General features: G+C 31.9%; 1 protein-coding gene across 1 annotated transcript in view; it reads left to right on the forward strand.

Moving 5' to 3' along the window:
* The window catches only part of LOC111049433 (monocarboxylate transporter 14), a 118,386-nt gene continuing 92,389 nt past the window's right edge, over positions 1-25,997 (forward strand). Inside the window, exon 1 of the mRNA XM_039434662.1 lies at positions 1-243. The gene's annotated coding sequence lies outside the window, so the exon portion shown is untranslated. The remainder of the gene's footprint in view (positions 244-25,997) is intronic.

Genomic DNA, 25,997 nt, shown 5'->3' on the forward strand with positions numbered 1-25,997 from the left:
AAATTCAGTTTTGGTTCAACCGGCAAACTGAGCAGTTCTATTTTTCCTCTCTGTCGTGGAATTATCGCGGCCAATAACCTCCGAAATCCTTGCCAGTCTAACAGAAAACAGCTGTTCTAAAAAGTTAATCTGTTGAATACTGTAGCAGACTCCAGTTTCAGTGTGTTGAAAACGAACCTAACCTCTACAGAAGCTGTTATCGATGATGTAATTACCTGTATTATCAGAGATCTACGACCTCAGGTAAGAATCAGCTGTTTATTTAATGTATCAGAACGCTTAGAACTTGTTTGGAAGTCCTTATCACACAGGAAGGTTTTAAATTTTCATAGAAAGAAGATTATGTACTGGGTGAGCGACTGCTTGTTGAACATTTCAAATCTTTGACATTTTTTTCAAGATTTATTTGTTTCCATCTCATTATTGTTGTCTATTGAGTTCATGTCACATAGAGCTCTAAATTTTGAATTTATTGAGGCTTCACACACTTCTTATCAGTATCAACAAGAAGTACCTACGGTACTCAAGTAGATCATGTAATTGTTATAAAAGCTTTATTTTTAACACCGGTAAATCAAGTTGATTAATCAACATAATGTTTTCGCTATAAGGTGCGTGGCTTCTAGATATGTGCAAAAATCAGCTGTTTGATGTTTATATTGTGGCCTATGCTACTGTCCTTTGTTGTAATATTTTCCTTGTCTTATCTTTATCCTGTCTTATCATTCTAGACTATTGCATTTCTGCTATTCTATACCAGTTCTTTTGGTGTTTGTCAAGCCAAATTGTTGAATTTTTATAATAATTGTAAAAACTTATAAGTTGAGCTCAGGTTAACACAGCTTAAGAAGACTAGGTAAACACATAAATTCAGACAAACCCAGCTTGAAATTATAGATTTAATTAATAAACTAATTTAATTTAATTAATAAATTGATAAATTCAGTTTAATTACCGTACTTACTTAATTCTAGATAAATTTTAGATCAATTTATTAACTTTTATCTCATTTCAATCAATAATAGGATACAATACAATAATTAGATTAGCTAATAAATTATATGATCCCTTATGATTCATGAAAAGTAGGCTAATTTTTAAAACTTTTAAAATATTGAACCATGACCAACTACTTATTTTGCTATTTAGCATTATCATTGTCTCTCTCCTTATTTAGAGCATAACATTGTTGTGAAACTATGAGATATGCTTTTGAAAGGCAATTTTCAGGCTTCTGTTTTACAAGCTCAGTCTTTGTTTAGATTTTCTGCAAATAATTTATTTTCCAAACAGTCGTCTTTGCCCTATTTCAAACAGAATAATGGAATATGATGTCAATGCTTTTCCCATCAATGTCCATATTCAGGACCTGAAACACGATTCAGATATAAATTTGGTAATTTTAAAATTAATGTTATGGATAATAGGTACGGTACTTATAATTAATTCGTATACCAACACTGTAAATATTGCCAAAGAACTAAATAAATATAATCATTTTATTTGTTCACGGACTAGCAATATAAATACAGAGTGACAGTTAGATAGAGATACATGCAAAATATAAAATTATTCTATAATTCAAACATTAACATCCAATAGAAATGAAATACTAAAATGATATGCCAGTTTATGAGAGAGCACGATTTCACTTTTTATGTCTCTTATTGATGTCTCCACTATAGGCTATGTGGATTATCAAACAATCAAGAATAGTAGAACTAAATAACAGAAGGAAATTCATTGAGTGATAACACAGATTTAAGTCAATTTTTTGTTTTAAATGAATTTCTTGTCGGTGGTGTGGTGATACTGTCCAAAACATTTTTGGAAAAAAATATAAAATATCTATATTTTACTGTAATTTATGAAAAAGTTTTTCTATTTCAACCTCTCTTATTCCTACAACTTGTACATTAAATCAGACCTCTTGTTAATCAACTTGTATATTTCACAAATTATTACCCTATCGTATTAATTATCGTATGAGAATAATTGAGTTTTTTTTAATCGTCAATACAGTGTACCATTAGGATAAGTCTACGATATGAATGATGCAATTGGTTTCAAATAATAATAATAGGTCTGAGTTAGTTTTTCAAAGCGAAGAATTGAGGCTTGATCTGGTATAAACTGGATACTGAACAATAATTATAACAGTAACGAGATGCTTTCTCACAATTCAAGTACAACTGCTGTACTGCCTCATAATTACTCATATTTTTTTATAAAGTGCCTACTAATCTTTTTAGTAATTTACTGGACTTTTCCAAATTGTTAGTTATGATAAACCAGTTAATGTACTGTCAGGAGTTTCATAATTGCAATAACTATTCTCTGTAGATTAAAAAAATTAGCACATTTCTAAATCAACTATTGTATTCATAATTTAACATATCTAATAGTTACATACCTAATATTTTGCATGAATAGTATGTCAACAGTCAAATGACCTGATAAATTTAAAGATATGAATTTGGCTAAGATTGTATTTTACTTGATGAACAAACCAAATGAAGTAGGTACTTGTAAATACAAATAAATATTTACAAAATCTTTCAATTTTCCATGCTCTTAGTAAAAAAATTTCATTTTTATACTAGGCCTCTAATCAATTTTAAGATAATCGTTAATCGTTATTTTATTAAATGATAAATCTATTAATTGACCGAGCGAAGTGAGGTCCAAGATTCAAGTCAACGGTTTGGCATTTCTCTTAATTCTCTTAATGTTCAAATGTTTTATATGTTGCGCATTTACGGCAGAACGCGGTAATAGATTTTTATGAAATTTGAGAGGTATATGTTCCTTTTTTAATTGCGCTTCGACGTATATGTACAAGGTTTTTGGAAATTTCGCATTTCAAGGATAATATAAAAGGAACAAGGAGCCTCCTTCATACGCCAATATTAGAGTAAAAATCAGACTATAAAATTATTCATAATAAATCAGCTGACAAGTGATTACACAGATGTGTGGAGAAGCCAGTCTATTGCTGTATTTCCATAAGGTCTATAGTTTCAATCAGGTACTTGTGGATGAGAATACTGTTCACAGAACTACTAGTTATTCAATATGAACACAATGGTAGGTACAACGGGAATTCGCTCTAAACTGCTTCAAACCCTAATTAAAAAAAAATAGTCTAGAGTTGAATTCTATTTATTTATAATCATTATTATTCATGAGTAGGCCAATATTGGGATAATATCTAATCAATGTTTCAATTCTAAATACTTTTCAATAATATTTTGTAATTTTTCACACACTATTACCCTATCGTATTAATTATCGTATGAGAATAATTGAGTTTTTTTTAATCGTCAATACAGTGTACCATTAGGATAAGTCTACGATATGAATGATGCAATTGGTTTCAAATAATAATAATAGGTCTGAGTTAGTTTTTCAAAGCGAAGAATTGAGGCTTGATCTGGTATAAACTGGATACTGAACAATAATTATAACAGTAACGAGATGCTTTCTCACAATTCAAGTACAACTGCTGTACTGCCTCATAATTACTCATATTTTTTTATAAAGTGCCTACTAATCTTTTTAGTAATTTACTGGACTTTTCCAAATTGTTAGTTATGATAAACCAGTTAATGTACTGTCAGGAGTTTCATAATTGCAATAACTATTCTCTGTAGATTAAAAAAATTAGCTCATTTCTAAATCAACTATTGTATTCATAATTTAACATATGTAATAGTTACATGCCTAATATTTTGTATGAATAGTATGTCAACAGTCAAATGACCTGATAAATTTAAAATATGAATTTGGCTAAGATTGTATTTTACTTGATGAACAAACCAAATGAAGTAGGTACTTGTAAATACAAATAAATATTTACCAAATCTTTCAATTTTCCATGCTCTTAGTAGAAAATTTCATTTTTATATCTACTAATCAATTTTAAGATAATCGTTAATTATTTTATTAAATGATAAATCTAATTATTGACCGAGCGAAGTGAGGTCTAAGATTCAAGTCAACGGTTTGGCATTTCTCTTAATTCTCTTAATGTTCAAATGTTTTATATGTTGCGCATTTACGGCGGAACGCGGTAACAGATTTTAATGAAATTTGACAGGTATATGTTCCTTTTTTAATTGCGCTTCGACGTATGTACAAGGTTTTTGGAAATTTCGCATTTCAAGGATAATATAAGAGGAAAAAGGACCCTCCTTCATACGCCAATATTAGAGTAAAAATCAGACTATAGAATTCATCATAAATTAGCTGACAAGTGATTACACAGATGTGTGGAGAAGCCAGTCTATTGCTGTATTTTCATAAGGTCTATAGTTTCAATCAGGTACTTGTGGATGAGAATACTGCGTGAGGTCTACTGTTCACAGAACTACTAATTGTTCAATATGAACACAATGGTAGGTACAACGGGAATTCGCTCTAATCTTCTTCAAACCTCAATTAAAAAAAGTCTAGAGTTTAATTTTAATTATTTATAATAATTATTATTTATGAGTAGCTAATATTTGGATAATATCTAATCAATGTTTCAATTCTCAATAATTTTCAATAATATTTTGTAATTTTCCACGCACTATTCTATACCATACATTCCCTACTATGAGGACCTCCTATATACTACCCGGTATATAGGAAGTCCTGCTACTATTCACTGCTTAGTAGATAATGGAGAAAAGTAAAGATAACAGAATAGCAGTTACTTTAAAATATGGACAACCACTCTATAATCTACTATTCTATTGTTTTGTCGTTCTCTATTATTTTAGTGTGAAGTACAGAGGTTTGTTGTCGGTATTTATCTATAGTGAGGTCCACGTTATAATGGCAGTGGATAAAGATAGAAGAATAGCGATGCCCATTCTCTGTATTAATTATATTTCTACACTGTCAAAAACATAATTGGCATCGTTGTGGACCTAGAAAAGGATAGTACCACCGGCTTTGTCGAATGATAGACTAGGATAGGAAAACCAAAGTTGATCAAATACTGTCATTATAACGTGGACCTCACTATAGCTCTTTGTTGATATTTTAAAGTTTTTCTACTGGTCAATATTGACTTCTTCAACTTGTCAACCAGCTAATAAAGAAAGCATATTTTCTTATCAATTAGCATGCTCTGACAGTTGGACTGTCGGCCGTCTGACTGCTAATTACTCTAATGAGGCTAAACCAGTGGACGTTTGTGTGGGAAATAATTACTAGGCAGTCTCTAGAGTAAAAAATAAATTCGAAAGTTTTGTTCGGTCTAAAACTGTGGAACGCTACCTTTAACTGATAAAAAATTGGAGAATCTAAGATGAATGATCGTGTGGAAATTAATCAAATGTATGAATGATTGTGTGGAAATTAATAAAATGTATGAATAAGTAATGGATGAATAAGTAATGGATGAATGATTGTGTGGAAATAAAAAGATAGTGAATGATAACCAAAATTAGGTTTGGAGTCAAATAAAGATCGTGGAGTCTACAGTAACTATATAACCATGGGTTATAACTATAAACTATTGGTATATAGTTACTGTAGTGGAGTCTATTCACATAGAAGTGAGGATGATGATTATGATAATAATGATAATTTAATTAATTATTTTAGAAAGCTGACAATATCGCTTTTATTTCACCTTAGTATGAAGAAATTCCACAATATCTCGTTTCATAGTGTTAGTTTTAGTGAGTAATATCAGAGACAAGAATAATATAGTTACTTATAATATACTTACTTATCCTTCATCTATGGTAATATCTAGTGGATGATGAAAGTATTTAATTCAATTGAAAAGCCAATTTATAAGATGGCGATTATCATAATATCGGGGTGATACCTGGGAAAGTTTTAGAATATCTGAATTATGATAAATATATATGAAATTGTTTAGAAAATATATCATTTCACAAAAATGAAACATGATAGAAAGCATCTTCGACGTAGAGAAGACAAGATGCAATATATAGATGATGATCACACATGATTTAAATGTAATATTTATCATTTTACAAAAATAATGCAAAACTAGAGTATACTAGAATTCAAATCATCGTTTATTGTTATAAAACATACAATATGTTGAGAAAATCGTCATTATTAATTAAAAAATGAAAATACGAGTTGAAGAACTCAACTATCACAGATAAAACTTATACTACACACTACAATCCACACATATCTAAAACAACAATGGATCCATGAACAATTCGATGATAGAGATGATCAGATGGATTCGAAGATGAGATGCAACAATATGTATGATAATGAGTATATTATTGTACCTTGTTTATCCCCATAAAACTATGAAATAATACTCATAAGAAATATCTTTTGAAGAAATATCCATTTATCTCCATATATAAAAACTTGAAAAAATATCTCCAAGAATATCCTTATATGAACGCTGGACAGTGCTGTCAGGGTATATTTCGAAAAATGCATAAAAATATTACGTAGATGCCTCACAAAGTTAGGATACATAAATGACCTTCCCGAATCAATAATGTAAGATATCATTCCCATAACCACTGATACTGAACTGTGATATCATGGGTTCTTCCAATAAATCGAATAAAATATTTCTCATATGCTTCACAGAGTTACGATACATTATATTCTCTACCTAGAGAAATAGCTCCAATAATATCATTCCATAAATAATACAGGACAGTGAACTCATGCAAAGGTTGATTTAAAAAACATTATAGAATATTAGTACTGTACATAGATGCCTCACAAAGTTGGTTATACATAAATTCCCAAATATTTGTTGTATTATACATAAAATTGGTTAACAAGAGAAATATTTATGATGTCCTTCCATAAATACAGGACAGTGAACTCAAGGGACAAGGGTTAATTAATAAAAATTCATATAGAATATTATTAGTACGTAAATACATCAAAAAGGTAGTGAGATACCGTTTCACTACCCAGTGAAATAAATTCAATGATGTCCTTCTATAATAAACACAGGACGGTGAACTCTAGGGTTCATTTAAAAAACCGCATATATAATATTAGTAAGTAGATGCATCACAAAATTAGGATACATAAATTCCCCACCCAGAGAAAAAACTCCACTGATATTCTTCAATAAACACAGGACAGTAATCTCGAGGGTTCTTTCTACAAGCGCATTTGTGATACGTAGATTCCTCAAATTAGGATACATAAATTCCCTACCCAGAGAAAAAAAAACTCCAATGATATCCTTCGATAAACACAGGACAGTAATCTCGAGTGTTCTATATAGAAAAGCATTCACGTGATACGTAGATTCCTCATATAAAAAGCAGACCATAGGATGTAGGATAACGATACTCCAGCAAGCACGAGATCATCTCGTTCTGTTGGGTATAGGCCATTTATTCATGCAGTTCACCTTGAAAATAGCTTGGAAATTCGCGAGATCATGCACCAAGTTGATGGAACTATGTTGTTATATCTATAGATTCAATAAACTGGTGTTGCTGAAACTATGTTGTTATATCTATAGATTCAATGAAGTAGAGACATTCCAATCAGTTATCTCCGGCAGACTTGTTTCAACTTATCTACGTACAACTTTCAGGCAGCTGAAATAATTTATAATCGTATGAGACATTAGTTTACTGTAGTAGAAATTGTACAGAAATATGGGATTGATAAAAGATTCCTGCTTCTTGAAAAAATGAAAGTTTCTGTGCTGTAGCGAAGTGGATGTTGTGGTAGATATCTATATTTATTTATTTATCAGGTTAGCACACACAATACAATTATCGGAAAAGAAAAACAGGCTATTGCCCAAAACTCCTTCAATTTCCTAATTTTGTTTCAAATTGTCCAAGTATTATACATTGGTTATGAATTGAATAAAATGATTTTAATTGTCTTAATCATATCTTTATTGGAAGGAAAAAACAGAAAAATAAGGAAAGTGCATCACTTGAAGAAGCAAATCTGGTGCCACAACTTGAAATAATTCATTGTTCTTGAATTAGAATTTAATAACTTCATCTTACAAACTTTTAATACTTAATCTTGAAATATATATTTGATAACAATCTATTAATGTGATATTTTATCTATCAATGTTATTCTATTAACAACTCAACAAATTATGTACTTATCTATTTTTTAAGTTCCACTTTGTGTAAGATCACACAATAATATAATAAATAGAATTAGGATTATTAACCAATGCCACTAGAAAAAAATGTAGCCTAAAACACGTTTTATTATAATCATTGGTTTCATTTTTTAAGTTTCCACTTATTTTGCAGTTCGGTATCAAATAAATATACTGATAAATATCAAACTGGCAATACATGTATAAATTGTAAATTCATCTCTATAATACTGTAAATGAGAGATGCTTAGCCATTTTATAAAATCACTTCATAAAACATGTACCTAGTACCTTTTTTATTCAAACAATTTTTCAGTTGAAATGTTTTAAAAAGTTTTGAATAAAAAGGGTACTACATGTTTTTATTAATGATAATATTTTTAATTATTTTATTATTAATTGTTTTTATTGTAATGGTTATGAATATTTTTCAATAATTATAAAACTGGCAAATCATTTTTGGATAGTAGCACTCATCGAATTTTGTGTAGCTATTCACCCTGTTGTCATTATTTGCAATGGCAGAACTCTTCAGAGTTGTACACAGCATTTAAGATCGTCGATAAAAATTATGATAAACATAGAATAAAGCTGTTGTATTCAATTCAAATAATTATATAATATATTATTAAACAAAAATCCCAATTAAACAGCAATTTTACAGCATTTAATTGAGATTTTTGTTTAATAATAATTATTCATTAATTAGCATTTGAACAAATGCAATTTATTTAAATTGAGTCATTACCTTAGCTCCTTCTAAACAATGCTGTTGTTCATGCAATATCAAATCAAAATCAAATTTTATTCACTCGAAATTCATACAAAATATTAACAAAATATATTTTTGTATGATATTAACAATATCTATTTGATTTTTTTTTTATTTATTCAGAATCATACATTTCTAGAAAAGTACCACAGGCTGTACCCCAAAACTGTTCCAATTGTAATGTATACATTTACAATAAATTATTATGAATCATAAAAATAATAATACTTCATGTAAACAGTGTAAACTTTACAAATATTTATCTGTTTGTTTAAGATCGCCGACACTGTCAAGGCGAAATACGTGCATTAGTGTTTGCTGTTGATAAAAACGGAAATATTTGGATTTAAGTGTCTTAAGTTCCCATAAAATGCACATAACTCTGACAAATATGTGAACATCATCATAGAAGCGATGACCCAGAGGTGAAGTGATAACATTGCTTCTAATATAGTGGTCTGTATAGCTATCTTTATCGATTTATAGCTTGAGAAGCTGTGACGATTTGATATGGTAATCACGAGATCAATTTTGAAATGTCGGCATTAGTTGAATGGGACGAAATATTGTTATTTAGTATAGGGAGTGCAGATATTTTAGAATAACTGTGTTATCCATAACTATAACAATCACAAATGTACAGTCATTGCGTTCTACCGTTTTATTTGAATATTTTCACGATAGATTTTTACGGTATTTTTTTGGAAGAGTAATGAGCTCTTAATCTTGCTTTAATGTCAAATTCTTGTTGCCTAGTAGTGATGATAAAATAAATAGCTATTGCTGTAGAAGAGTATCTTGGTCCACACTATAGTATGTATACGAACATTATCAATATTTTATTGTAATGAAAATTGAACATAATCAGAGAATAATTCACGGAATAATTTGAAACCTGAAATAATGTTGAAACTTTGTTATTGCAAATGATGCCTATATGGACATTTTGCTTATGCGTGGGTAATGGACAGTGCGTTGGTGAATTGATGAGATGTTCAAACGTCCATGCCATCGGTGGGACTCGAACCCACGAAACCAGGGCGGTGCTAAGCATACCACGCTCCTTGCCACTAGATCAACCAGCCGGTAACTGATTTAACATAAAACCGCGATTTTCCATGATGATACCGTATATTGGCTTCTCAATAAATAAAAACACATTCATCTCTTCCTAAGACTACTAAATTTCAAGTTTATTCATTCCGGTTATCAAATAAATTCTAATAATATTCCAATTTTTTTGTGAGTAGTAAGGAAAATCAACACCAATAACTACAAATTCAAATTTCATTTATTCCAATTCACAATACATACACTCGAGAAAAAGATAACAAGATCAAAAATAATAAGCTAATAATTATTATACAAAATTAAATTGTATTTATTCCAATTCATTATATTTACAATCACAAGAAAAAGATAACATAGAAACACTTCACTTAAATGGGCTTCTTTAGTACAAATTAATAAAAACAATATAAAAACCTTGTAGTACCGTAAGCTATGGTCGAAACTAGTCGTTGAAATATTTTAAAGTTTTTGATAATAAAGGGTACTACAAAATGTTAATATTGTTTTTATTAAAAAGATAAGATGAAAAATAAAAAGGTAAAAAAATATCAGCTAATAATTATTATACAATAGACATTAATGTTATATCAGGACAAAATTGGTAAATTAGGAATAATAATGATAATTCAGTGTTTATTACACCTGTTAGAAATAATTCAAAATTCAATTCAACAAGCCTTTACAATCTTCCTACATGCATTATCCCAATCTAAAATTATCATCACAAAAGTAAAAGCGGCGTCAAAAGCTGAGCGATAAATCACTCTGGTGGTCTTCTTCTATGTTAGGTAGGCGAGGGGAACCTTTGTTGAGGGGGGGGGGTTGGGTGTTGATAGTTGGAATCTTTGTCAAGAATGTTACTGTGTTGGTATGTGTTAGTGTGTGTTCGTGGTGGTAATGTGTGTTAGTGTGTGTTGGTGTTAGTGTAGTTTGGCGACAATAGGGTTGATGGGAGGATACTTTGCCAAAAAGCAGAAATAAAAATCTAGTGACGTCACCGAAATTCAAGGCCTATTGTGATTGGCTGTTTCAAGCACAATGTCAACGATTCCTAACAAATGTTGGCTGACTTTTAACTCTGTGGTTTTGTATGTGAAATGTTCATTTTCAAGAGCAGTTTTAATAAAAGGATATGGGTGAAGCCGTAAAGAGTAATTTTGAGCGGAGTAAATTTTGCTGTATTTGGGTGAATTGGGAAATATTTGGAATTTAGAAACTAAATATTTAGAGAATTTTGGAAATATTTGGGAATTTAGAAACGAATTGGGCTACATTTCATGTTGTGAACTTGCTACAGTAGTGTAAATTATGCTCTTGATATGTTTGTAAGATAGAGGAAGTTTCAATAGGAAATATACCCCTGTAGTGAGGTCCACGTTATAATGGCAGTGGAGAAAGATAGGAGAACAACGTTGCCGATGCTCCGTTTTATCATAGACGGTAGCTGATACAGGTTTATTGATGTAATATTAAGGTGCGTACAGATATACGCGCCGCGAACATGAGCAATTCACTTTTAGTCAGCTGACTATATCTGTATTTTTACATAAACGGTAAGATACAGATATAAAAAGCTTATGTCATCAGCTGATTAAAAGTGAATTGCTCATGTTCGCGGCGCGTATATCTGTACGCACCTTAAACTGTTCATTCTCGTTTAAAATAATCAATTATTTTTCATTAAGCAAGAAATAATATTTTTCAATAATTTCATGATGAATCTTCATATCTAAGATGAAATATTTTGTTAATTAATTATCAATTCTACATTGTTAAGAGACGATCTGGCAACAGAGCAAAGTGAGAAAGAGATAGCGCTATCCGCTTTGTTGAATGATAAACAAGGATAGCAATACCATTGATGATAATGATGATTCCAAAGATGATTGTTGTGTGAGTGAACGAAATCAAATTGTCTGAATTGAAACAAGGCCGAGCTGAGACTCTTGTCAATGGAGTATAAATTGATAAGCGCTTCTTATGTTGTGTCTCGTTCAATTGATTAACATTTCTATCCGATTCTTCTAATTGAATCTTCACAGACACAATAATTAACATTTATTGTTTTTTGAGACTCTTCAACTGTTCATCATGATTGAGTATATGATAGAGTATATGAGAGAAGGCCCGATATCAGAGTAGGCCTACTGCATCCAATTTTTAATATGGATAATATTCGAATTGAATAACTATATTCTTAAAGACAATATATTAATTCAAACATTTTTATTCATTTATTGTACAAAATACTATTTCATAATGATATTAAGACCAGGGAGGAAAAACTAGGCTGAGCCTGTATCATTTCTTTCCAAAATTTTGATAATGTCCAAAATGAGGTTATTAAAATACATTACTGTTTCAGCACATAATTTTTGATCCAGGAAAAGTCATTTAAAAATTTTGAATTTGGTAGGTTGATGAAAAAATAAATTAAATCATTACACCAAAGAGAAACTGTTGAAAACTTGAAAAATAATTTAGATTATATTGGTTTGGATTATTAATTTACTTATTTGTAAAATTTGTTTGTTTGAAACAATTTATTGAAAACTCATTACTACAATATTTATTGCAAGCACCAATAATTTTAGTGATTTCAAATATTTCTCTTATTTTTGGTTTTGAAGCATCTAAATTTCAAAATTCACTTTGTAATAATAATTATTAAGGACTGAAAATTTTATGAAGTGAACAACTACAAGACTTAACCTATTTCGGACTATGTGTAACCTTAACCCTGAATTTGGAAGAGGAATAGCACAAGGTTACCTTATTTTTTCTCTCCCCATCATTTTTATGATGTACTTATTGTATGAATCAATGAATAATAAAAATAAATGAAAATATAGTAATTGGATTATCTTTAGAACGTTCAATTCTTGTCGAATCGGGATAAAAGTGGAATTTTCACACCTAAAACTTGAATGGAAATGTTAAGACATGTTAAGAATACCTTAGGACAATAGCTGGTGAAAAATTGTAAGCCTTCGTAGTATAGTGAGGTCCACGTTATAATGTCAGTGAAGAAAGATAGGAGAACAGCGTTGTCGATTCTCTGCCTTGCCACTGCATTCTATAGGGGATAGCTTATAATAATTAATATAATATTAATATATAAATAATTAATATAATATTAACGATATAATTAATAAATAAATTATAATTAATATTCGGTATATCAATTGTTCATTCTTGTTTGAATTAATCAAAAACCAATTATATTTAATTTGTCAAAAAATTATATTTTTCAATAATAAAGAAATAGATCTTTATATTTTCAAGGATTTTTCAATCATTACCAGATCTTTATAATTGAGATTGAATATCTTGTTAATCAATTGTATTCCTACATTGTTCAAAACGATCTGGCAACGTTACTGAGCTGGAAAAGGATATCGCTATCTGCTTTGTCGAATGATAGACAATGATAGCAACACCAATGTTAATCAAATCTTGCCATTATAACGCGACAACCATAGTACCAATGTTCTTTTTTCTTTCTATTTACATTTTTTATTCTCTTTGAATCACTCAGTGCCGGTTGCACAAAAATCGGTTAAATTTTAAGAATGATTAATTCCACGAGAACCAATCACAGAAGCCGTCTTTTCAAAAACGCTTTCTCTGATTGGTTCTCGTGGAATTAATCACGGTTAAAATTTAACCGGCTTCTGTGCAACCGGGCCTTAATTTTTGAGGAATCGGTCTTAAAACATTTGTTTATTTCACCTGAAAATTGAATGCAAACTTGTTGACTGGAATGATAAAATGATAGACAAGGATAACAACACCAATGTTAATCAAATCATTTATTTATTTATTGATTTGTTGATTTATAAATCATGCCACTATAAAGGTGCGTACAGATTTACGCGCCGCGAACATGAGCAATTCACTCTTAATCAGCTGATGCCAAGCTTTTTATATCTGTATCTTACCGTTTCTGTAAAAATAAAGATATAGTCAGCTGATTAAAAATGAATTGCTCATGTTCGCGGCGCGTATATCTGTACGCACCTTAACATAGACCTCACTATAGTAGGTACATTTATATGTTTCGGTTAGTTGAAGAAAAATTATTCTCTTTGAATAAATGTTCCGGTTGAAACGCTAAATTTTTGTAGAATGAGGCTTTAAGCATTTGTTTATTTCACCTGAAAATTGAATGAAAACGTTTGTGACTGGAAGGCATGTTTGAAATAGAAACGCCTTTCTATCGCGTGTTTGAAATGAATTATTCAAGTATTATCTTGATCGAAAGCAAGGTTGAATCGCGGAAGAGAGATTGATGAGAAGTTAAGCGTTTGAAAATGGGTTAGTGGTGTGGATATAGTGTCGAATTCATTCATTTTTCAGTGTTTTGTCGACTTTTATTTAGCCTACCTTGCATAGTGAGATTCTCTTTAAACTGTCATATTTTCTTCTAAATAACATTGATGCTTCCCATTCAACAGAATAATGCTTAAATAAGTTCTGTTTTCAATATTATTTTTCTATAAATATGTTGAAAGTATGACCACAGAATACAGCATGTATAGTAGTTTCCTCTATAATATATTATCCTCTCCAAAAATTCTCTAAAAAAGATTTTGTCACCCGGCCTCCACCCCGACCCTATGAGAACTCTGGTGTGGAAACTAGAATTTGTGTGCCAGAAAAAATCCAAAAAATTTTAAAAGTTAAGCTTTCAGTAAGAAAATTTTGTGATTTAAATAAGAAACCCGTAATAATCCCATAATCCCTCCATTATGAGTTCGCATTCTATATGAGACTTTGGAAATGCGTATCATAGGTTCAAAGTTGTTTGCTTATTTTCAATTTCTAGATCATAGTAACATTTGTTTCATTTATTCATAGACAATAGATACAACGCAGGTAAAAACAACAGTCATTCGCCCAAAACTGCTTCAAACCTTAATTTAGAATACACAGTCTAGAGGTTATGTAAATGATAACTTAATTCACACATTATTTTGAGTCCAAAAAATGTATGTACTACAATAATTTTGAATTTATCAGATTAATTAACTTCAAAATACAAATCCAAACAAAAATCTTCCTTCACAATCACAAAAAAATTCACTTGAATCCACAAAGTATACTAATAAGTTCCTTTACTCATAGAAGAATGCAAAGAAATACTGGAATCCATGGACGAAGATTCTCTGAAGAAGGCGCCATACCAAAAAATTGTACGTATAAGAAGTGAGATGAAATCGTTGTAATTTATCCTTGCATAAAATTGACTGATTTTAGACGTAGTAAATTAACACCCAAGAAAAAATTTGGAAGAAATTTTGGGGGAGGGCGAGGTCGCGCATGTTAGCTGAAACACTGAAAGTTTACCATCTTTCCAATTCGTGGGTGAGATTGAGCGCCCTCGCCTTCCCTCACAGTTTCTTGCGAATTTTTTCTTCGATGTTAATTCTATAAAAGATACCAGATTATCTTATGTGAGTGAATAAATCCTTGTTAAAAATAAATAATTAAATTTTATTCGTGGAGGAAATATATTTTCAATGATTTAATAATAGGCCCTACATTTATATAATTGAGATTATATCTTGTTAATTGATCATGTATCTACATTGTTGAAGAACGATCTGGCAACGTTTCGGAGGTAGAAAGGGATAGAGCTATCTGCTTTGTTGAATTAATGATAGGCAAGGATTGCAACACCACTAAATACATCAAATACTGCCATTATAACGTGGACCTCACTTTAGGAAGATGATACAAATATGATACAAGAATGATAGACAAGAATAGCAACATCAATGTTATTCAAATACTGTCATTATAACGTGGATCTCACTAAAGGTTCAGATTTAGATGTTCTTTGGATCAATAAGAAATCTCTGTGGAATTGCACAATATTCTATCTAAATGTCAGAAACTTTAGAACTGGTAGAACACTGGTAAACACATTATAACTGGAACAAACTGCTCGAAAGCTGTGAAGTAGTTAGTAGTGAAGGTCCCAGAGACTGACCTAACAATATTCGGACCATTTTTGGACCAGAGCCCAAGAAAACTCCGTTTATCAACAGTCCAAGTTATGAATATGTCTTCTCTGATTTCTACCACTGTACCTTCTAATAATAATATTATCGTGCCGTTTTTGTCTTGACTAGAAATAATTAATAAAGAGTGCTGCACGAGTGGGAGATAATAGAAATTCACTGTGATGCTAAGTTGGAGAAGCCTTCGTGCTTTTATTAGGAACAGCAGGTAACCCGTAAGGGTTTAATTAAAAACTTGACCAACTGAAATCTTGAAGAATTTGAAATAGGTCTATAACAATCCTAGGTAGATTGAGAATCAATATGCAGAATTTCAAGTTAATCAGCTCAGTGACGATATATGTGATAATGCGTCATTCGTGAATTTCCCATCCCGTACGAGTATAAGCATAGCCTACTATAAAAAGAGTAAGCCCTACTTATTCAAAGTAAGCCATGGTATAAGCCAATTCATTCCTTTATTACTTTCCTTGCCCTATTACCATAGGTAAGGAAAGTATTGCTTTCCGAAAAAATTAAGGTACCCCAATTTCTAAACTGTGTGTGTGTGTGTGTAATCACTGTATATGTATGTCTGTGTACACGATATCTCATCTCCCAATTAATGGAATGACTTGAAATTTGGAACTTAAGGTCCTTAAAATATAAGGATTCGACACGAACAATTCCGATAAAATGCAATATTCAATATGGCGGCGAAAATGGTGTCTAAAACAGGGGTTTTCGCGATTTTCTCGAAAACGACTCAGAGATTTTGATCAAATTCATACCTAGGAAAGTTATTGATAAGCTTTGATTGTGAACGCCCCATCTAAAACCAACTGCTATAAGTTAACTGCAATTAATAGATTCGTGAGGTAATCATGAAATTTCATGAGATATTGTTTTATGTCACCTATGTTATTATAAAGTGAGATTCACTTTAAACTGTCAGCATTCCTTATAAAAATACATCAATACTTCCCATTCAACCAATGCTGACAGTTCAAAGAAATTCTTTATAACTTCTGTCAGAAAAAAACATACTCAAGTTTTCTTACTAAACTTACACTATACCTCTCAGAGGAAAATTATACTATGATTGTTTTATTCTTTGCTAATGTAAAAGTACAGACTGATTGATTCTATAGTGAGGTTCACGTTATAATGGCAGTGAAGAAAGGTTGGAGAAAAATGTTGCCGAACCTCTGTCTTGTCAATACCTTCTATAGACGGTAGCTGATACAGGTTTATTTGACGTAATATTAACTGTTTATTCTCATTTAAAATAATCAATTATATTTTATTAAGCAATGAATTATGTTTTTTAAGAATTTCATAATGAATTTGCATAATTAAGGTGAAATATTTTGTTAATCAATTATTAATTCTACATTGTTAATAGACGATCTGGCAACAGAGCAAAGCGAGAAAGAAATAGCGCTATCCGCTTTGTTGAATGATATACAAGGATAGCAATACCATTGCTAATCAAACTGTTCCTTTATAACGTGGACCTCACTATATAGCTGTTTGTTTCACGTTCTGGCAACTATATGCACCCATTCTCTAGTGTAATTCGTGATTGAACGAACATAGCGAGTTCCTACTTATGACTAGAGCCTCGATACGTTGTCCGTTAGTGAAGTTTGTTCTAAGATTACGTTCGATTGCTTTCTTCAATCAGCTTCAAATGTTTAACACTTTAACCATTATACATATCGAGCTCGATCTTTGATGATGATCTTTAATTATTATATCGAGCTCGTTGCCAGACGAAAATTTTGGCAGACGAGAAGATTTAAACTTTTCAAACCTTCGTCCTTTTTCAGGATATCACATCTGTCTAATTTTATATCACTAGAACCATAGAGAAACAATAGCTTATGCTATCGTTTCTCTATGCTAGAACTCATTCCCATCTGGACCCTGTTGCATGAGAAAATACAATCCAATATTTTAGTAATTCCCTATTCTAATAACCAGCAGTCTAGGTACTAATATTATTAATTTGTATTTTCTCATGTAATAGGCCCCTGATGTTCTGACGCTGTATTTTGAGTTCACTCAAAATACTCATTCCTCTGTATTTATACTTTACTATAAAATATCGGGGACCGAGCTTCGCTCTGGAGTACAAAAGCATAAAAAATTTATTACGAAAGAAGAAATTATAATAACATTCATACAGAAATGTTATATATAATCACAGTAAATTGAGATCAATTCCCAGAGGAATGCAAAAATTTCCCTCACAAAGGCCCAGTTGCACAAAAGCTGTTTAAATTTTAATCCTGATTAACTTCACGTGAACCAAATCAGAGAAGACCATTTCAAGAGGATGGATCTACTAGAATTAATCAGGATTGAAAATAACCCGGCTTTTTTGCAACCGGCACTGAGTACCTGATTGAATGATTACAAAAGTTCACATGAACTCGCTCACTCACTTCCATCACCAACAGACGACAAATAATTATTATCAGCTGTTTTTCCAAGGATGAATAATAATCATCCTTTTGATGTCCTTCAGAGAGTTTTCCCAGGGATGAGACCTAGTGCAATCGAATCTTTATATTATAAACCTACTATGTTCTGAATTTCGTGAGAATCATTACAGCCGTTTTCGAGATCGGGTGAAATACAAACATATAAACATTTTAATATTTAAACATTTTAACATTCAAACATGTAAACATATAAACATAAGTTGCAAGTTGCTCGTTTAATAGTATAGGATAATCATGTGTTATAGTTAATAAGCCACGAATACACATTCTCAACACATTTATTGATACTTACTTTATCTACAGGCTATCCATTTCCAATAATTCTACCATTTTGTGATCATCAAATGTATATTCCGCAAAACTCTCGTTTGGTAGATATTTACTTACTATATCTAGTTTGATCTGATGCTTGCTCACTATCAAACTATTTATCTTTATCTCATACTGTCCTTCATTCTCTCAAACTTTACTCATTTCCTTTCTGTTTATAAACATCGGTATGTTTACCTTCTCTCTGACAAGTGACGCAACGCTCAACCATCAGTGACGCATTCAATTAAACAGAAATAGATTGCTGCGTTCACACAGGCCGGCCGAGAATTTTCCTGTTCAAATCCAGAATTCAGTTGGACCGCTCTGTACGGGCTGAATGATTCTGGCTGTATCTGGATGCTTCATTTCTTGGCAACTATATGTACTCATTTTGTAGTGTAATCCGTGATTGAACGAACATAGCGAGTTCCTACTTATGACTAGAGCCTCGATACGTTGTCCTTAGTGAGGTTTGTTCTAAGATTACGTTCGATTGCTTTCTTCAATCAGCTTCAAATGTTTAACACTTTAACCATTATACATATCGAGCTCGATCTTTGGTGATGATCTTTAATTATTATATCGAGCTCGTTGCCAGACGAAAATTTTGGCAGACGAGAAGATTTAAACTTTTCAAAACCTTCGTCCTTTTTCAGGATATCACATCTGTCTAATTTTATATCACTAGAACCATAGAGAAACAATAGCTTATGCTATCGTTTCTCTATGCTAGAACTCATTCCCATCTGGACCCTGTTGCATGAGAAAATACAATCCAATATTTTAGTAATTCCCTATTCTATAACCAGCAGTCTAGGTACTAATAGTATTATTTGTATTTCTCATGTAATAGGCCCCTGATGTTCTGACGCTGTATTTTGAGTTCACTCAAAATACTCATTCCTCTGTATTATACTTTACTATAAAATATCGGGGACCGAGCTTCGCTCTGGAGTACAAAAGCATAAAAAATTTATTACGAAAGAAGAAATTATAATACATTCATACAGAAATGTTATATATAATCACAGTAAATTGAGATCAATTCCAGAGGAATGCAAAAATTTCCCTCACAAAGGCCCAGTTGCACAAAAGCTGTTTAAATTTTAATCCTGATTAACTTCACGTGAACCAAATCAGAGAAGACCATTTCAAGAGGATGGATCTACTAGAATTAATCAGGATTGAAAATAACCCGGCTTTTTTGCAACCGGCACTGAGTACCTGATTGAATGATTACAAAAGTTCAACAGCTGAGTCATAATTTTGACACAGTCCCACACACATGAACTCGCTCACTCACTTCCATCACCAACAGACGACAAAATAATTATTATCAGCTGTTTTTCCAAGGATGAATAATAATCATCCTTTTGATGTCCTTCAGAGAGTTTTCCCAGGGATGAGACCTAGTGCAATCGAATCTTTATATTATAAACCTACTATGTTCTGAATTTCGTAGAATCATTACAGCCGTTTTCGAGATCGGGTGAAATACAAACATATAACATTTTAATATTTAAACATTTTAACATTCAAACATGTAAACATATAAACATAAGTTGCAAGTTGCTCGTTTAATAGTATAGGATAATCATGTGTTATAGTTAATAAGCCACGATACACATTCTCAACACATTTATTGATACTTTACTTTATCTACAGGCTATCCATTTCCAATAATTCTACCATTTTGTGATCATCAAATGTATATTCCGCAAAACTCTCGTTTGGTAGATATTTACTTACTATATCTAGTTTGATCTGATGCTTGCTCACTATCAAACTTATTTATCTTTATCTCATACTGTCCTTCATTCTCTCAAACTTTTACTCATTTCCTTTCTGTTTATAAACATCGGTATGTTTACCTTCTCTCTGACAAGTGACGCAACGCTCAACCCATCAGTGACGCATTCAATTAACACAGAAATAGATTGCTGCGTTCACACAGGCCGGCCGAGAATTTTCCTGTTCAAATCCAGAATTCAGTTGGACCGCTCTGTACGGGCTGAATGATTCTGGCTGTATCTGGATGCTTCATTTCTTGGCAACTATATGCACATAAAATATAGTTTATTCGGTCAACAAGTATGCAGTCTATATATTTTTGACCGAGCGAAGTGAGATCTAAGATTCAAGTCGACGGTTTGGCATTTCTCTTAATGTTTAAATGTTTATATGTTGCGCCTTTACGGCGAAACGCGGTAATAGATTTTCATGAAATTTGACAGGTATGCTCCTTTTTAAATTGCGCGTCGACGTATATACATACAAGGTTTTTGAAAATTTGGCATTTCAAGGATAATATAAAAGGAAAAAGGAGTCTCCTTCATACGTCAATATTAGAGTGAAAATCAGACTATATAATAAATCAGCTGTCGAGTTGACTATAAATTGCATGCCATGACGCATGCAATTCAATATCTCAATGTAACTTGGTAAAAAATTAGCAGCCGTGTAGACTATAAATTGCATGCCTCATTGAATGCAATTTTTATGCACTTTTAAATAGGATGCAAAGAACTTATAACAGCTCGTCTGGGCGCCTAGATGTCTTCTGGTTTTCTCGCGCTAAATTCCGGAAAGCGTTATATGATAATTAAATCTTGTGTAAGCATGATCTGATCAAATAAATAGTTAGTGTATCAGTGTGGATATGCTTATGGTTTGGGGCGTCGTTATAACTGCGCAAGGTCTACTGTTCATAGAACTACTAGTTATAGATTGTAGATACAGTATATAGTTTGTAGTATATGGATGGGAAACTCATTCATTGACGTTTTGGCTCACAATACTTCACATAGTTTCATATGAAGACATGTCTAATTGCAATGACTAATCAGTGTGAGTTTCGTCTTAAGCAACAATGTAAATTATTATGACTAAACTTGTCTGATCGTGTCTTGTCTTGACTAACTGGTGTGTGCCTAGCCTTACACAGGTGATTAGAATGCAGAATAAATATATGGTAATTAATGATCAATATTTATTTTTAGTGTATATTTTTCTCTTAATATTTTAAAATTTTTCACAAATATATTGATAACCGACTCCTGGCAGACAACCTTCTCGGTTATGCCAAAATTGAATGGCTTAGTTTGTTTTCTTATTTCCTTGAATAATCAATTATGCATATGAAATGTTTTTTATGAATTTTTTGTTTTTTATTTTAAGCTTTGTTAAATAAAGGCCTTTTTTATTCATTATTGAGTTACTCAATGATCAATAAAAATATTCGTTTTTAATTGGATTTCTTGGGATAATAATTCTTATGGTAAGATTCCTTGGAAATGCAATGCATTATAATTCTCACTAATTTCTACACAATGAACCATGTTTCCTTCAACCTTTCAACTGCAAAGATAAGTTTGAATGATCTCTAGATTGAATTTTCGCATTTTATCCTCTATTGAATTGAGGAAAAGTGATTACCTGATAAATGAGAAACAATGATTACCTGAATAGAAGATTACCAAGATACCAAGAAGTACTAATTATTGATACCTGATAATCTTCATCTGATACAATCATCCTTGTCTAAAGTGAGATAATGAAACTTCTTCTCTTGAACTTCAGAATTCCTTATTAGTTACATTAATGCTCCCATTTCAAAAAATGCTGATAGCTCAAACTTGAAAGAGTGTCTCACTCGAGCCTGTGCTGACTCCAGCTGTTATTTAGCTCAATGCAGTCAAGAATAGGATAGTACATTCTATTTTCTTTGGTGCAGTAGACTAAACACCCGAAAGGTATGAAGCGGAAGGCACAATTTTTGCACATTTCCTTTCTTCTTCTTCTTCTTCTTCTTCTTCTTCTTCTTCTTCTTCTTCTTCTTCTTCTTCTTCTTCTTCTTCTTCTTCTTCTTCTTCTTCTTATTCGTCGTTTTCTACTTCTTCTTCTTCGTCGTTTTCTACTTCTTCTTCTTCGTCGTTTTCTACTTCTTCTTCTTCGTCGTTTTCTACTTCTTCTTTTCCTTCTTCCTTTTCTTCTTCTTCTTCTTCTTCTTCTTCGTCGTTTTCTACTTATTATTTTTCTTCTCCTCTTCGTCTTCCACTCATTTTTAGGTGCGATTTGAACGCAGATGCGTTCTGGTGAACTGTTATAAATACTTAATGTAAGTGCATGTTGTTGCCTGGACGTGGATAAGGCTGAGCTGAACTGAATCTAACTGGAAAATACCGGCGCAACCCATTAGTGCATTGGCTGGCTCATGGCTTTCCTACAACATTGAAACAGTGCGTTTTGTATCGAAAAGCTTCTTCCCTTGACCTGATATCACAAATGCTGGCGTGCTGTTTCAATCTAGCCGATGATTTTTTGCACATTTCTTCTTTTTCTTCTTCGCGTCGTCGTCGTTCTTCTTCTTCTTCTCCTTCTTCCTCACCTTTTCCTCTTCCTCTGTTTATTTCTCTTCTATTTATCTATTTTATTCACAATTACAAATCATAATTAAAATAGATGGGAGGAAAGACAACAGGCAAGCCCAAACTGTCTTCTCCCAAATTTTTACAAATAAAAGTTTCAAAAAAGAATGAGGTTAGATTTCACTTTTCACTTCAAAAAGTCCAATTTACACTTCAAAACTATAAACTAAACTAAAATTTTAGATTTTGATATTTTAAAACTAATTAACAACAAAAATATTTCACTCAAATCTCTAAAAATTGAAAATTTTTGAGTAATTTTACAAAATTTTGAGCCAGAAAAGAAACACAACTTCACTGCTCTTCACTTCTTGCTCTTCATATCCCTATCCTTTTTCGTTGTGGTTGTCGATTCTACATTTTCTTCTCTTCTTCTTCTTCTTCTTCTTCTTCTTCTTCTTCTTCTTCTTCTTCGCGTCGTCGTCGTTCTTCCTCTTTTTTTTCGTCACATAGTCATCGTTTTCTTTTTCTTCACTCACTCGTCGTTTTCTTCTTCTTCTTTTCCGCTCCTTTTTCTCTTCCTCTGTTTATTTCTCTTCTACTTTTCCTCTTCTTGTTCTTCTTATCCCTATCCTTCTTCGTTGTGGTTGTCGATTTCTACTTCTTCTTCTTCTTCTTCTTCTTCTTCTCTTCTTCTTCTTCTTCTTCTTCTTCTTCTTCGTCGCGTTGTCGTCGTTTTCTTCTTTGACTACTCTTCTTCTTCCACACCTTTTTTTCTGTTCCTCTATTTTCTACATTGGCTCTTATTTTTCTTCTCCTTATTTTTTCCTCTTTCCTTTCGTTTAGGTTGTCGATTTTTTCTTCTTCGTTGTGGTTGTCATTTTATTCTCCTTCTACTTTTCTTTCTCCCTTTTTCTTTTTCTCCTTCTACCTTTTCTCTTCTCGTTCTACTTCTTCTCCTCCTCCTCTTCCTTTACCTTTTCCTTCTTTTGCACCTCTTTCTCTCCCAGTTCCCTCTCCCTCTCCTTCTTTGTCGTGTTTTTCATTTTCATCTTCTTCTTAATTTCCTTTTCGTCACTCATTTTCTTTCTTCCTATTGTTTGGTTTATTCTCCTTTTCCTCCTCCTCCTCCTTCTCCACCTTGTTACTGCGTTACTAGTTTTCTTCTTCACTTCCACTTCCTCTTCTCCACGTTTGAATTATTCTTCCCCCTTCATCATTCCATGCTCTTTCTCCTTTGCTCCTATTTCTCTCGTCTTTAATTTTCGAAATTGGCTCCTTGTTTATGTTTATCTTCCAACACCGTGAATATAATTGGCTAACTTTACAATAATTGGTACAGTAGTAGCATTCTTGGCTTCTGATTGGCTAACGTTTTTTTTGTACTTTCAAATGTTTAGGTATATTTTGCGTAGGATTGTTTTTTTAGATCTACAATGTTAAGTGTTTATTTTTTTGGGAATCTCTGTCATTTCGTTTTTACTTGGCACTAGGTTGCTAAGGTTCCACTTTGAGTTGTTTCAATAAAAAATAGGAATGAAAACCATTCAAATCATGCGATTGGGTTGAACAAGAGAAAATTTTCGCTTCTTCCATCTAATCCTAACCGATCAGAGTTTGGTTGATTATATCTTGTCAATTATTCTCTTTTTCAGGAGTATTTGTAATTTAGAAAAACACATAACCAATGTTTACATTAGAAATAACGAGATACTAGTTTCAACTGCTACACCATAATCAATCTCCAGTAAGCCCTATAATTTGCTCAAGTTTACTTCCTCGCCTCTAACAAAATGTAAATATAAATCTCCAGTAAACTCCAGTAAAGCCAATCTCTAGTAGCATTTTACTATAGTGAGGTCCACGTTATAATGACAGTATTTGATCAACTTTGGTTTTACTATCCTTGTCTACCATTCGACAAAGCCGGTGGTACTATCCTTTTCTAGGTCCACAACGATGCCAATTATGTTTCTGACAGTGTAGAAATATAATTAATTAATGCAGAGAATCGGCATCGCTATTCTTCTATCTTTATCCACTGCCATTATAACGTGGACCTCACTATAGAGTCTACTAGATATGGTTCATAATGCTACAGCTCTGTTAAGTCTCTGCTATTCAATTATTATTAAACGAAAATCCCAATTGAATTCTGTAAATCTCCCCGAAGACTTCTGCTATTGCAATTATTAATTTTCGTTTAATAATAATTATTATCCATAATTTAAGAATTTGAACATAATTATGCAACTTCCAATTTATTTCTAACTCTGCTATTTCTTAAAAAAGTTGTTGTAGCAACTTTCAGAATTTCCATTGAAGATTAGAATTTGAATGTAGATATCTTTCACAATACAGCCTCTCATCTTCATTCAAGAAAATATCTGGAATCTGGATATCTTTCACAATACAGCCTCTCATCTTCATTCAAGATAATATCCAGAAACTGGATATCTTCACAATACAGCCTCTCATCTTCATTCAAGATAATACCTGGAATCTGGATATCTTTCACAATACAGCCTTCATCTTCATTCAAGATAATATCCAGAAAACTTGATATCTTTCACAATACAGCCTCTCATCTTCATTCAAGATAATATCTGGAATCTGGATATCTTTCACAATACAGCCTCTCATCTTCATTCAAGATAATATCTGGAATCTGGATATCTTTCACAATACAGCCTCTCATCTTCATTCAAGATAATATCCAGAAACTGGATATCTTTCACAATACAGCCAATCTCTAGTAGCATTTTACTATAGTGAGGTCCACGTTATAATGACAGTATTTGATCAACTTTGGTTTTACTATCCTTGTCTACCATTCGACAAAGCGGTGGTACTATCCTT

Source organism: Nilaparvata lugens, chromosome 8 (genome assembly GCF_014356525.2).
Source record: "Nilaparvata lugens isolate BPH chromosome 8, ASM1435652v1, whole genome shotgun sequence".
Classification (NCBI taxonomy): Eukaryota; Metazoa; Arthropoda; class Insecta; order Hemiptera; family Delphacidae; genus Nilaparvata; species Nilaparvata lugens.